Source organism: Arachis ipaensis, chromosome B09 (genome assembly GCF_000816755.2).
Source record: "Arachis ipaensis cultivar K30076 chromosome B09, Araip1.1, whole genome shotgun sequence".
In the NCBI taxonomy this organism is placed as follows: Eukaryota; Viridiplantae; Streptophyta; class Magnoliopsida; order Fabales; family Fabaceae; genus Arachis; species Arachis ipaensis.
This window is the reverse complement of record NC_029793.2, coordinates 87,291,076-87,302,273: the sequence shown is the minus strand read 5'-3', so window position 1 is coordinate 87,302,273 and position 11,198 is coordinate 87,291,076.

Sequence of the window (11,198 nt, the reverse complement as noted above, 5' to 3'; positions counted from 1 at the left end):
AGGAAGAAATCGAGCTACCCAAGGATAGTGTTTCCAATTCCCCTATTCTATCCTTGTGTGTACACAAGTCTTTCAAAAATTTTGCATACTTGGGGATTTGTTGAATAGCGTCAAGGAGTGGTATGGTTACCTCGACCTTTTTGAACACTTGGAGCATGTCTAATTCAAATTCCGGTGTCTTCTTTGCTTTCTTCACCATGGAAGGAAATGGAATAGGAATTGATTCATTGACTACGGCTTTCCTCTTGGGTTCCTTGAGGTTTACTCCTTCTTCCTCATGCCTTTTGTCTACCACCTCTTCTTCATGTGGAGCTCCAACAACTACCTCTTCCTCATGCATCTCTCCCATGACTCTTGGGGGTATTTCCTCCAATGTAGTCCCCGACCGTAGAGTGATGGCATTGAGACCGCCTCTTGGGTTTGGTTGGGGTTGGGATGGAAGTTGGAGGAACTTGAGGGTTGGGTGGTGTTGTTATTGGGAGTTAGTGGTTGGTTTGACATGTTCATCTTTGAGAGTATGTTGGTGAGGTTAGCCAATTGAGTGTTCAAGGCCTCAAATTGAGCCTTGTTGATCTCATCTCATTTTTCCATAGCGGCTCTAAGCTCATCAACTTGATTGTTGGAAGATGTAGGAGTTTGGTTTTGTTGTCCATGGTGTGGTGTTTGGTACTTGGTGTAGTTATTTTAGTTTTGGTTGGCTTGGTAGTTGGTGTTATTGTGGTGGTATTGGGATGAAGATTGGTTGTTATTGTGATGAGAAGGAGGGTTGTTCCATCTTTGGTTCGGATTGCTTCCTTGTGCATTATCTCTCCACCCTTGATGTTGATTGCTACCTTGATGGTAGTTGTTTTGGCCTTGAGAAGGATATGGTGGACGGTTGTTGTAATTCACATTGGCTACCACAAGGGCATGTTCCTCTTGAATTTGATGGCATTGGTCGGTGTAATGTGTAGTGCTAGAGCACAATCCACAAATCCTAGGGGGGCCTTCAAGTTGAGCAACTGGAGGAGGGGCTTGGATGGCTTTGATGGAGTAATACTCCCTTTGATCTCTTTGAATTTGTGTAAGGATGGTGGCCATATCCCCAAGTGCCTTGGTTAGACTTGCTTCGGAGGGGACGGTTCTACCACACCCTTAAGGGGGTTATTCCTCACTCTTGTGTGTTGCGTATATTTGGCGACATCCTTTATCAAATCCCAAGCTTCTCCTTCCGTCTTGTTTTTTGAAAGGGACCCGCCACTAGAGGCGATAAGCAATCTTCTATCTTCCGCACAAAGACCTCCGGTAAAGTAGCTAATGAGCAAGCGAGTGGTCATTCCGTGATGTGGACATGACTCCAATAGCCTCTTGAACCAAGACCAATACTCATACATGCTCTCTTGGTCTCTTTGCATTATGCCCGAAATCTCTTTCCGGATGTACTTGGTCTTCTCCGGTGGGAAGAACTTGTCAAGAAACTCTCTTCTCAAGAAATCCCAATTAGTCACAATATCATCCGGTAGCGAATAAAACCATGTTTTTGCTTGTGCTTCAGGAGAAAAAGGAAAGGCAAAAACCATGATGGCTACCTCATTGGCTCCATGCCTTCGAGCCGTAGAACAAGCAACATGAAAATCCTTCAAATGTCGGATGGGGTCTTGACCCGGCAACCCATGATACTTAGGAAGTAGATTTATCAAGCTACTCTTCAACTCAAAGTTTGGATCAAGGTTAGGATACCTTGCTTGTAACGGTTGAAGTATGATATCCGGAGCTCCTTGCTCATGCAAAGTGATCCGGCGTGGCTCCGCCATGTGTGGCTCACCTGTAGGATGCAAAGATGTATTAGCAGTGTCAACAGAAGAATAGGAAGTAACAGACTCCAAGTCACCCTCGGTGGCGTCTAGTGATTCGGTGTTTTCCTCAAGAGAGGCCAAAGTACTAGGCGTGTAGTCCAATCGCCTTCTAGCTTGCCGAGTGTGTAACAAAGTTCTTTCAATCTCGGGATCAAAGTTGGCTAAGCTAGAATTCGATTGAGACCGAGTCATCAAACTTGAAAGTCAAAGTACAATTGCAAAAGAAATTTAAACTATAGCTAAGTATTGAAAGAGCAAAATATCTACAATATTCACATATTCACATAACCAATATCAAGGCATACGTTGCAACCATTCCCCGGCAACGGCGCCATAAATTTGACAATGCACAACCAAGAGATGTTATATTGGTAAGATTTTTCTCTTTAATATCACCTCGTTGTGAGTATAGCCTACCAACAACAATCCTCGGGGGTTAAATTTAGAAGAGGGATTTGGTTGTCACAGGTTCAACCCCAATAGAAATAACCGAAGTATTCAAACCTCGGGTCGTCTCACAAAGAATGGGCAAACATGTGCTTCGACATTGATTAGAAATCCGGGGTTGAGAGTTATGAGCATGAAAATAAATGGAAAACTCAACAAGCAAGTAATCTTAAATTGCAATAAACGAATTCAACTACGTAAGCAAAAACTAAGCAATTCCAATGAGCAAGCAATATTCTACTTAATTTTCCCTTAAGCTAAGCGAGTAACTATGACTAAGACACTTGAAATTGGAAATCGATTTTCAATTATGAATGATAAAAACAACTCTTGGCTAGACACGGAAATTGGGGTCACAATCCTTGTCCAACACTCCATCTTGACAATTATGAGGAACCAAGCTCATTAAGTCTACTCCCAAGTCTTAAGTACGTGAAATCTACTCCTAGACTTGAAGTACGTCAAATGGCTTTGGCCACATCAACCCATAAGTCCCAACCTACCTACTAATTAGATTAGTAGTGGGTTGGCATCAATGAGTATCAAATTGACCACCTAGGGCTCCCAAATCATCAAATCTGTTAGACCCAATGACTCAAGTTTACCCAATTCCCTTGACCTAGGCCCAGAGTGAGAAGAACTACTCCATAATCAAAGTAAACAATTCATCAAACACTTGGTAAGCACTAACAAAATATATGTTCAAAATAGTAATTAAATTGAGTTCTACAAATACCCACTAACAATGATCAACATACAATCAAACAATCAACAAGATTAAACATAGAAATCATCAATGTAACATCAACAAAACAAGATTCACAACATTCATGAAATGGTTAAAATAACAATTGACAAGAATCATAAAACTATCACTAGATGTAAGCAAGATTGTAGCAAGGAAATTAAAGTGAACAATTAAAACTGTAATCAACAAAATTCAATTCACAAATCAACAAGGAAAAATCAAAATGGAAACTAGATCTAGAGAGGAACAAGGATTTCTCTCTCTAGAATCACCAAAGAAGCCAAAAAAACTCAAAATTATGTCCTAGTCTCCAAATGAGTTATCCCCCATTTTCCCCTAAGCATCCTTCGGTCATTTCCATGCAGAAACAGCTTGAAATTGGGCCTCCTTGGCCTCAGAAATCGCCAGGCAGGATTTCTCTTAATAAGGTCGCGTGTAGCTTACCACGCGTGCGCGCCATGCGTGCGCGCGCGCCGATTATTTTTGTGATCCACGCGTGCGCGCCAGTTGCGCGTGTGCGTCGATAGAAATCTTCCAATTTGCGCGGATGCGTCCATCCTTCCGCACCGCTTCTATCCAGTCCCATCCACGCGAGCGCGTGGAGTGCGCGGGCGCGCCGATGCTGCTGCTCCCAAGACTTCAATTCTTCATGTTCCTCCCTTTTTGAACATGCTTTCTCCCTCTCTTCTGAGTCATTCCTAACCTATAATTCCTGAAATTACTCAACACAGACATCACGGCATCGAATGACAATAGAAGAGGATTAAAATATGGCAATTTTAAGGTAAAATAAGCATGTTTTTCATCATAGAGCAATATTGGGAAGTGAACACAAAACCATGCATTTCTTGTGAATAAGTGTGAAAAATATTGATAAAATTCCCCAAAATAAGCACAAGATAAACCACGAAATCGGGGTTTATCAGCGTGCCACGCCTTCGAGCCCAAGTGGCACGTCCAGGGTTCTTTTAAACCTTGGGTAGCCTGGCGTGCCATGCCTTCAAGCCCAAGTGGCACACCCGGGCCTTTTCCCTCTCTTTGTTAGCTTCTGGAAATTTGAACTGGCGTGGCACGCCCAGGGTTTGGTGTGCCATGCCCATGGTATGTGCTTGATCTATCTCTCTGGAAAGTTAAACTAACGTGGCACGCCCAGAGTTTGGCATGCCACACCCTTCATGTGCTTGGCTCCTCTGCTTGGTGTGCCTCGCCCAGAACTCAAGTGGCACGCCCAGGTCTTCTCTTGGGTGATTGGTGATGGTGGCGTGCCACACCTGGGACTTAAGTGGCACGCCTAGTTGATTTTTAAAGCTGGCGTGTCACGCCTTCGATACCAAGTGGCACGCCCATATGGTTGGACTTGTTTTTCCCTCTCTGGAAAGTATAACCAGCGTGCCACGCCCAGGTGTTGGCGTGCCACGCCCATCATTTGCCTTGGTTCCAGTAGCTGGCGTGCCACGCCTTCGACACCAAGTGGCACGCCCATCCTTTGCTTTGTCCTTCTTTGTACCTTGGCGTGCCACGCCCAGATGCTCAAGTGGCACGCCCAGGAAAGGGTGGAAACTTGGCGTGCCACGCCTTGCTGCTCAAGTGGCACGCCCAGCCTTTTTAACCTTTAACTTTCTCTCTGGAATTTTGTACCAGCGTGCCACGCCAAGCTGCTTAAGTGGCACGCCCATTCATTTGTGTCCTTCTTAGCTTTGGCGTGCCACGCCTGGTTCCTCAAGTGGCACGCCCAAGTGATTTTAAAGCTGGCGTGCCACGCCTTCGACACTAAGTGGCACGCCCATGGATTAAGTGGTGGGTTTGGCGTGCCACGCCTAGTCTAGCGTGCCACGCCCCTTTGGTGGCCTTCATTGTTGCTCTCTGGAAAGTTGTACTGGCGTGCCACGCCCATGTGAATGCTGGAGGATCCTCTCTGGACTTTAGTATTGGCGTGCCACGCCCAACTTCTGGCGTGCCACGCCCATGTGATTTTGTGGCATTTGCTCCAAGTGGCATGCCCGTTTCATACGCCCAGCTTCTTTTGTTGTTTTCTCCCCCTTTTCGATGTCTTTTTCTCCTGTAATTCAGTAAAAACTCATTTGAAAGCAATGTACTGTAATGTTTATCAATTGATGCATGAATTGCAATAATTTAATGAGATTATGCCCTTTTATGGTCCTTTTTTTGCAAGAAAAAAGGGTAGATGATGCAAGTCATCAGCCGCTTAGGCTAGAATTTTATTCCTTTGGGCCCTCGTATCCATTAATGCTCAAAGCCTTGGGTCCTTTTACCCTTGTCTTTTGGTTTAAAGGGTTACTGGCTTTTTCAATCTGCCCTACTTTTCCTGCATTTTTGGTCAGTAATGGATTTTTCTGCTTTTTATTTTTTTCTTTCTTTTTTCGCATGCATAATAATTTTTTTTGCAACATGCTTTTTTTTTCTTTTTCTGTTTTTCTTGCTTCAAAAATCAATTTTTAGATTTTTCAGATTATCAATAATATTTTTCCTTTTTCCTTATTCTTTCAGGAGCCAACATTCATAAATTTCAACTTCAAATATGCACTGTTTATTTCATACATTCAGAAAACAAAAGCAGATGACACCACATCAAACTAATTAAACTAATCTTATTTTAAACTTGAAATTCATGCATCTCTCAATTCTTTTCAATAAAAATATTTATTTAAGCAAGGTGAGAAATATATGGAACATTTTACAACTTAAAGACATCAATGCAAATGATCATGTGATGTCTGCGCATCATGTTATGTTTTTCTATGCTTTTTCATATAAAAAATTAGTTTATAATGCCCAATTATTAAGTATTTGTTGTGCTTAAGTTGTATATTGCTTTGATCTTTTGATTTGATAAAATTTGTAGAAAATGGTGGAAAAAGAAGCAAAAAGCACAAAATAAGCTCAAAAGAAGAAAAGAGGAAATTTTGGGCGTGCCTGGGCGTGGCACGCCAGGCTTGGGTTCCAGAAAAGTGATTTTGATCCAGCACTATGGGTGTGGCACGCCAAGCCTGGGCGTGGCACGCCAGGCTTATGAAACAGAAAGGGTGCTCAACACTACACAATGGGCATGGCACGTCAGTTATATTTTTCAGAGAAGGGAGGAAGTTGCACCATCAATGGGCGTGCCACTTGGTGCTCTAGGCGTGGCACGCCAAGCTTGTGAAGCCAACTCTCATCAATGGGCGTGCCACTTGGTGTTCTGGGCGTGGCATGCAAAGCTTGTGAAGTCAAGATCTCAAAGAGGGCATGCCACTTGGTATTTTAGGCGTGGCATGCCAGGCCAACATTCTAGCAAAGAAGATTGATGAGTTCTATATGGGCATGGCACGCCAAGCATTGGCGTGGCACGCCGGGGTATATGCCAGCCTGACCTCTTCATCTTTAAAGGACCATAACTTACGCTACACAACTCTAAATGAGGTGATTTTAGTGCAACTAGAAAGTAGAGATCCCGAGCTTTCCAATCATATATAATACTTTATGGTGGACACTGGAATTGAGGAAGATATTGACCCCGAAAACACAAGGAGCACAGCACGTCCATGCATAGATACCAGCCTGACCTCTTCATCTTCAAAGGAACATAACTTGAGTTATAGAGGTCCAAATGATGCGATGTTTGTGGCATTGGAAATCTGACATATAGAGCTTTCCAAAGATATATAAAATTTTATAGTGGATGTTAAATATGGAGATAAAAAAGACCATTCTTTTAGCGTCATAAGCTGGGCGTGACACGCCAGTTTTACTTTCATAAGGGGCGTGGCATGCCAAGAATGGGCGTGGCACGCCAAGAAGGGGCATGACACGCCAAGAATGGGTGTGGCACGCCGGGTACTTGACAGACTGACCTCTTCACCTTCAACTGGGCATAACTTGAGCTACAAAGGTCCAAATGAGTTGATTCCAGCGGAGTTAGAAAGCTGACATTTAGAGATTTCTAGAAATATATAATACTTTATAGTTGACATTCAGTTTTAGGCCCAAACAACTCTATCTTTTTAGCACTGCAACATGGGTCACAATTCCAAGGAACAATTTCCAATGGGCGTGGCACGCATTTTATTCCTTTGGGCCCTCGTATCCATTAATGCTCAAAGCCTTGGGTCCTTTTACCCTTGTCTTTTGGTTTAAAGGGTTACTGGCTTTTTCAATCTGCCCTACTTTTCCTGCATTTTTGGTCAGTAATGGATTTTTCTGCTTTTTATTTTTTTCTTTCTTTTTTCGCATGCATAATAATTTTTTTTGCAACATGCTTTTTTTTTCTTTTTCTGTTTTTCTTGCTTCAAAAATCAATTTTTAGATTTTTCAGATTATCAATAATATTTTTCCTTTTTCCTTATTCTTTCAGGAGCCAACATTCATAAATTTCAACTTCAAATATGCACTGTTTATTTCATACATTCAGAAAACAAAAGCAGATGACACCACATCAAACTAATTAAACTAATCTTATTTTAAACTTGAAATTCATGCATCTCTCAATTCTTTTCAATAAAAATATTTATTTAAGCAAGGTGAGAAATATATGGAACATTTTACAACTTAAAGACATCAATGCAAATGATCATGTGATGTCTGCGCATCATGTTATGTTTTTCTATGCTTTTTCATATAAAAAATTAGTTTATAATGCCCAATTATTAAGTATTTGTTGTGCTTAAGTTGTATATTGCTTTGATCTTTTGATTTGATAAAATTTGTAGAAAATGGTGGAAAAAGAAGCAAAAAGCACAAAATAAGCTCAAAAGAAGAAAAGAGGAAATTTTGGGCGTGCCTGGGCGTGGCACGCCAGGCTTGGGTTCCAGAAAAGTGATTTTGATCCAGCACTATGGGTGTGGCACGCCAAGCCTGGGCGTGGCACGCCAGGCTTATGAAACAGAAAGGGTGCTCAACACTACACAATGGGCATGGCACGTCAGTTATATTTTTCAGAGAAGGGAGGAAGTTGCACCATCAATGGGCGTGCCACTTGGTGCTCTAGGCGTGGCACGCCAAGCTTGTGAAGCCAACTCTTATCAATGGGCGTGCCACTTGGTGCTCTGGGCGTGGCACGCCAAGCTTATGAAGCCAACTCTCATCAATGGGAGTGCCATTTGGTGCTCTGGGGCGTGGCACGCCAAGCTTGTGAAGTTAAGATCTTTTCTATTTCTTGTATATGCATGTGTGTTGTAAAAAAAAGCGTAGCTTGATTGCTGAATTGTAACATGTGCTATGACATTATGACTACCATCTTGAGTTTTGTGAGTTCAAAGTAATTAAGCATCATGATCATAAACAAACAAGGTAATTAAAGAAGAAGTCAGTATGAGCATATATATTTTGGGAAGTTAGCATGATTATTGTTGCTCAGTTGCATTTGAATTTGTTTAATTGAAGTCTTCATCTAGGACATTTTATGAAATTTTTGAAATCATGAAAACCTTGAAGAAGTAATTGCAAATAAGGCAAGAAAAAGAAAAGGGAAAGAATGAGAAAGCTGAAGGCTCTGAGTACCAATGACAATGCATTTGCAAGTACTTGTGGTGTTTATGAATCAAGTAAAAAGATTGAAAACAAAAATATTTAGAGTCAAGGGTAGGCTCAAGTGCAAAGCACTCCCTCAAAGCTTAAGGCTCTAAGCATCAATAATTAGAGAGTAAAGAAAAGAAACAAATGAGCTTAAAGAGTCCTCTAATTAAATGCTTGTGGTTCTTATGTATCAAGTGGTAATACTTGACAACAAAGCATTTAGAGTCGTAGCTTTCAACACATGGTGCAAAGCACCCAAAAAGCTAAGCTAAGAAAAGAATGAAAAGCTTGCTTCAAGGAAGGAACATAAAGAAAAAGATATCATAAAATGAGCTAGATAGAAGCATCAATCATTTGAATCTCTTTTGTGATTGTAGCATGCATAAGAAACTAGCCGACCATGAACATAAAAATTGCTACTTTTCTCACCTTGGTTTGTCAAAATTTATTGAATGATTCTTTGTTTGCTTGAGGACAAGCAAAGTTTAAGTTTAGTGTTGTGATGACTGCGCATCGTGTTATATTTTTCTATGCTTTTTCATATCAAAATTTAGTTTATAATGCCCAATTATTGAGTATTTATTATGCTTAAGTTGTATATTGCTTTGAACATTTGATTTGATGAATTTTGTAGAAAATGGTGAAAAAAGAAGCAAAAATCACAAAACAAGCTCAAAAGAAGAAAAGAGAAAATTTTGGGCGTGCCTGGGCGTGGCACGCCAGGCTTGGGTTCCAGAGAAGTGATTTTGATCCAGCACTATGGGCGTGGCACGCCAAGCCTGGGCATGGCACGCCAGGCTTATGAAATAGAAAGGGTGCTCAACACTACACAATGGGTGTGGCACGCCAAGCATGGGCGTGGCACGCCAGTTATATTTTTCAAAGAAGGGAGGAAGTTGCATCATCAATGGGCGTGCCACTTGGTGCTCTGGGCATGGCACGCCAAGCTTGTGAAGTTAAGATCTCAAAGAGGGCATGCCACTTTGTGTTTTGGGCATGGTACGCTAGGCCAACACTCCAGCAAAGAAGATTGAAGAGTCCTACATGGGCGTGACATGCCAGTCTTGGGCGTGGCACGCCGGGGTATATGCCAGCCTGACTTTCTTCCATTCAAATGAAGATATCTTGAGCTACACAACTCTAATGAGGTGATTCTAGTGCCATTAGAAAGTAGACATCTAGAGCTTTCCAACCAAATATAACACTTTATAATGGACACTTGAATTGAGGAAGATATTGACCCCGAAAATACAAGGAGCACAACACATCCCTGCAGAGATACCATCCTGACCTCTTCACCTTCAAAGGAACATAACTTGAGTTGTAGAGATCCAAATGATGTGATTTTGGTGGCTTTGGAAAGTTAACATCTAGAGCTTTCCAAAAATATATAACACTTTATAGTGGACCTTAAATATGAAGGTAAAAAAGACCATTTTTTTAGCATCATAAGCTGGGCGTGTCTATGGGCGTGGTACACCAATTCCTTTCCTAAAAAGGGCGTGGCACGCCAGGTCTTAGGCATGGCATGCCAGTTCTAATGGCCAGAGAGGAAGATTTAGTGCATCATTGAAGGCGTGGCATACCAAGAATGGGCGTGGCACGTCACAACACAAGGGGCGTGGCACGCCAAGAACGGGCGTGGCACGCCGGGGTATTTGACAAACTGACTTCTTCACCTTTAAATGGCAATAACTTGACTTACAGAAGTTCAAATGAGTTGATTCTAGTGGTGTTAGAAAGCTGACATCTAGGGCTTTCTAACAATGTATAATACACTATAGTGGACATTCATTTTAAAGCCCAAACAACTCCATTCTTTCAGCATTGCAAAGTGGGTTATACTCCAGTGTGAAAATTCTATTGGGCGTGGCACTTGAAACCACATGCCAACTTCTCCTTGCAGCCCCCAACCTTCAACCAAGCCCACTCTAACTCTCATTCAAGCCACAATTGTCAATTAATTAAGGCCACAAGAAGCATCTAGAATAGTTCATTTTTATTTCTTTGTAATTTGCTTTCAAGTTCATTTGAGTTTGTAATTTAGGATAGCTATAAATAGGATCACCATACACACATTGAAAAAAACATCTAAGACACAATTAGAGGAGGGGTCATGAAGACAACATGGAAGACAACATGGAAAACCATCATGAAGAAGAGGATCACAACCATGGGGGAGGAGGTAGAGCAAATCATGCTGGGGAGGATAGAAGAGTTTTGGGCTCTTACATCAATCCAAACCCAAGCAATTGTGAAGGTAGTATCCAAAAGCCAACAATCCATGCCAACAATTTTGAACTTAAACCACAGCTCATCACCCTTGTTCAGAACAACTGTTCGTTTGGAGGAGGTGTTCAAGAAGACCCCAATCAATATTTGACCACCTTCCTGAGAATATGTGACACAGTGAAGTCTAATGGTGTTCACCCTGACGCCTATAGACTGCTCCTATTTCCATTCTCACTTAGGGATAAAGCAGCCAAGTGGCTGGAATCCTTCCCAAGGGAAAGCTTGACAACTTGGGAAGACGTGGTGAAAAAATTTTTAGCAAGATTTTACCCTCCTCAACGAATCAATAGGCTGAGAGCTGAGGTTCAAACTTTCAGGCAACAAGATGGTGAGACTCTATATGAAGCATGGGAGAGGTTCAAGGA